We start from the raw sequence: 4,428 nt of genomic DNA, 5'->3' as shown, positions 1-4,428 counted from the left end.
GTTTCCGCATAAATGTATCGACTGAAAAAGTTGTGTACGATCTAGAATGCATCAAACAAAAGAATAGCACTATGACAAATGAAAAAACAGGGAGAACCTACTTCTTGCTTGTCTTCCTCAAGTCTTCCAACACGACAGGATCATCGGTGTTTGACGTCGATGTACGAGGAGACGACCTAGTGTAAGTGGTGTCACCAACAGTGGGAGCACCCTTGTTCAATCGAGCAGAAGCACGGGTTGGCGTTGGTGCTTGTTTCTTCTTAACTGCTCGTCTACCAGCTGTCGCCTTGCTGCATGTAGAAAAGATGGCAAAAAAGGGTGTAAGGGCATATTTATCCCCAAGATGTTTTGGTGATTGATGACAATGCTTTTGCGGACTAATCAACTGCGTTGAGATTTTCAGGGATTCATCCTTTGGCACGAGACGATTACCTCCCCTTGGTGTTTTATTCAAGACGATGTAGCTCCTTCGTTTCTCTGTTGGTGGACTAGTTTCGTAGGAGTCACCGTACTATCAAGAGGGGATCCGCTTTGGTAAGTCTAGGGTGGAATCAACACGTACACATCCTTATCACACCCGATGTTCCTTTCCGCTTCATTGGAGCTATCTTTCCTCTCCTTGTCTGCCATGTCCTGTCCCATCGGTAGTACCGCGGTCCTCAGTGGTAGTACCGCCGAAGCGCGTCAAGCGGTAGTACCGCTCCCTGAGCGGTAGTACCGCTTGCGGTCTTCGACCGTAGTACCGCAGTGGTTCCGGGCTACTACCGCCTCGACTTGAGACCGCTGTTTTTCGTGTCAGGTTTTACGGTACTAGTAGCAGCAGTAGCGGCGGTAGTACCGCTCCAAGCATTAGTACCACCCATACTTCCGCGGTAGTACCGCTCTGGGTCCAGGACCCTGCAACCCTCGTCAGCGCGGCAGTACCACTGGGAGGGAGCAGTAGTACCGCCTGTCAGCGGTAGTACCGCCCTACCCAAGCGGTAGTACCGCTCTGTGCGTGGCTGTTTGGGGGGGGTAACGGTTGGATTGTTTTCCCCACTATATAAAGGTGTCTTCTTCCCCAAAGTTGACTAACCTCTTCCCCCAAAAGCTCCATTGTTGCTCCAAGCTCCATTTTCGCCCGATCTCTCTCCCTAGCCAATCAAACCTGTTGATTTGCTCGGGATTGGTTGAGAAGGCCCCGATCTACACTTCCACCAAGAGAAATTTGATTCCCCCCGCTAATCCCTAGCGGATCTTGTTACTCTTGGGTGTTTGAGCACCCTAGACGGTTGAGGTCACCTCGGAACCATACTCCATTGTGGTGAAGCTTCGTGGTGTTGTTGGGAGCCTCCAATTAAGTTGTGGAGATTGCCCCAACCTTGTTTGTAAAGGTTCGGTCGCCGCCTTCAAGGGCACCAATAGTGGAATCACGACATCTCGCATTGTGTGAGGGCGTGAGGAGAATATGGTGGCCCTAGTGGCTTCTTGGGGAGCATTGTGCCTCCACACCGCTCCAACGGAGACGTACTTCCCCTCGAAAGGAAGGAACTTCGGTAACACATCCTCGTCTCCACCAGCTCCACTCTTGGTTATCTCGCACCTTTATTTTTGCAAGCTTACTTGTGTTGTATCCTTTGCTTGATCGTGTGCTTGTTGTCGTTGCATCATATAGGTTGTTCACCTAGTTGCATATCTAGACAACCTACTTTGATGCAAAGTTTAATTTGGTAAAGAAAAGTTAAAAATTGTTAGTTGCCTATTCACCGCCCCCCCTCTAGTCAACTATATCGATCCTTTCAATTGGTATCAGAGCCTCATCTCTTTATTAAGGACTTTACCATCCTAAGAGTATGGTTGACACCGTAGACGGTGGAGAGGAGGAGCACTCCGGTGTGAATCCGATCTCGTCTACGGGTAATGGGTAAACCGCAGTGTCTCGTGAGGAATTCAATGTGGCCTTGGACACACTGAAAACCTCCATGACAACCATGGTTGAAAGGATGTTTAATAAATTCTTATAAGGACTTAAACTACCTACCTCGCCGTTGAAAGTGGGTGATCCCGCTAACAAGGTGACGGGTGCTAACTCCGACAAGGGGGAAGCTAATAGTGAGAAGGGTCCTTCTACTAGTGGTAGAAATGGCACCGGCATCTTTGCCCATGTGGAACCTCCAATTTATGGAGGACCGATTCCCTCTACTCATTTAAATCATGCCGGTCCTCCTCCTAAGATTGTGAAAAATGAGGATTTTGATTCTTGGGTGTATTGCTTCAAGCGTCATTTAAATCATGTGAATACTAATCTTTGGAGAATCATTGAAGAAGGTTTCTATCCACATGACTGAAGCAACTTTACCCCGAGAGAAGTGGTGGATAATCAATACAATGAGAGTGCTCTCTTCATCATCCAAGATGCAATCCTTCCCGAAGATCTCCCTCATCTTTGACCTCATGCCATGGCCAAAGACGCATGGCAATGCGTTGTGTCTCTCTATCAAGGAAGTGCTAGCATTCAACGCTCCAACTATGAAGTGGTGCAAGATGAAGCCGATGAGTTTGCAATGAAAGAAGATGAAGAACCTCGTGAGCTCTTTCGAAGAGTGACCAAACTCGCGGTGTCACTCCGAGATCATGGGAGCAAGGACACGGATGACAATTGGATCAAGCGTAAGTTCCTCAAGGCCATGATGCCCTACAACAAGGCCATGTCATCCGTCATTCGCCAAAGACCGGACTTCCACTCCATGACCTCAAGTGAAGTGTTGGATGAGTTTGTTGCAATGAGCATCTTGGACAAGACCGCCGACAATGCGATGCTCCGTTCTCAAAGGGCAAAGAAGCCCAACCTTGCCTTGAAGGCCAAGGTCATTGTGGAAGAAGAGGAAGAAGAGGAAGATGAGGAGAGCAATCCCGAAGATACGAAATATGATTATCATGAGCACATGGCTCTTGCTTCAAGACAATTTTGGAGCAAGAAGAATTCAAGACCCAACTTCAACAAGAACAATTCAAGTGGAGTCAAGGGCAAGCAACGAGTTAGAACTTGTTTCAACTGTGGCAATGTGAGCCATTTCGTTGCGGATTGTCCCTACGAGAAGCGGGAAGACAATGGTGGCAAGTTTCATTCGAAAAGACAAAGCCAAGTCCTTCCCAAAAAAAAAACAACTTCACCAAGAAGACTCCTACTCGTGGGTTGGTGGTTCAAGAAGAATATCGTGAGGATGACGATGATGATGAAGATAGAGAAGCAATGGCCATGGCATCCGTTGCCATTGCCACATCTCCCTGGATGTATCTCTTCGATTCACCCAACGAGAACATCACCGCCAAGTGCCTCATGGCTAAAGCCACCAACAAGGTAACCCCCAACATCAAAACCACCATCATTACTAATCCCTCTTTGACGGATGGCATTCATGAAAGTGAGGGGTCTAATGAAGAAGTAAATGAATTTGAGTCTTTTATGAGTAAGCTCAAGGGCAAATCCAAGAAGCACTTTGTTGCTCTCTTGGAACAACTTGGTGAAGCCAATGACATGATCGAGGCTCACGAAGATACCATCTCTAAGATGGAAGGTCATAGTCGTACTATGCCGATGAGATATCGGATCTCTCCAATGCTCTTGAGGAAGAGCGTGGGCATCGTTTGGCTCTTGAGGAGTCACACAATGGTGACCATGCCAAGTTAAAGAAAGATCTTGATCACGCTCTTGTTGTGTCTCGTGTGCTAAATTTCGAGAAGGCTAAACTTGGGGTTGATCATGCTAGACTCAAGGAGGAGTTTGATGTACTTGACAAGGCCCACAAGGTCTTGACGGGTGCACATGCAAACCTCAAGGAGTCTCATGCTCAACTCCAAGTTGAGCTAACCAAGGAAAAGGCCACCTTTCCTCATATGGTATTAATTGATAATGCATATGCCACTAACCCGTGTTGTGAGCATGAGCATCTTGTGGAGGAGAATGCCAAATTCAAGGATCAACTTGAGAAAGGCCTTGTGACATGCATTCAAGATGAGAAGAACCTCAACAACCTTTTGAGCAATCAAAAGGAAGTTGTGGCCAAGGAAGGAATTGGATTCGCACCCAAGTCCAAGAACAAGAAGAAGAACGACAAGACCAAACGACCTCCCCCTCTCAAGCAAACCTTTGTGAAAGAGGGAGAGGGTGATCCTAAGGAGAAGAAGAACAATGTGAAGGGTGTTGATGTCAAAAAGGGCAACACCACCTCCCCCTCCTCCAACAAAGCCGGCGACTTTAACCCGTCATATGTGTTGTGCCATGCTAGTGATGGACATGTTTATGCTAAATTTGTTGGTTCTCCATATGAGTACATTGAGTGGTCTATTTGGGTTCCTAGACACTTGTTAGTAACATCAAAGGACCCATTACTAAATGGGTACCTAAAACCAAGCATTGATCTCTTGTAGGTGTTTGCTTCTGGTGGA

Source organism: Triticum aestivum, chromosome 3B (assembly GCF_018294505.1).
Source record: "Triticum aestivum cultivar Chinese Spring chromosome 3B, IWGSC CS RefSeq v2.1, whole genome shotgun sequence".
In the NCBI taxonomy this organism is placed as follows: domain Eukaryota; kingdom Viridiplantae; phylum Streptophyta; class Magnoliopsida; order Poales; family Poaceae; genus Triticum; species Triticum aestivum.
Note: the sequence above shows the minus strand (reverse complement) of the source record.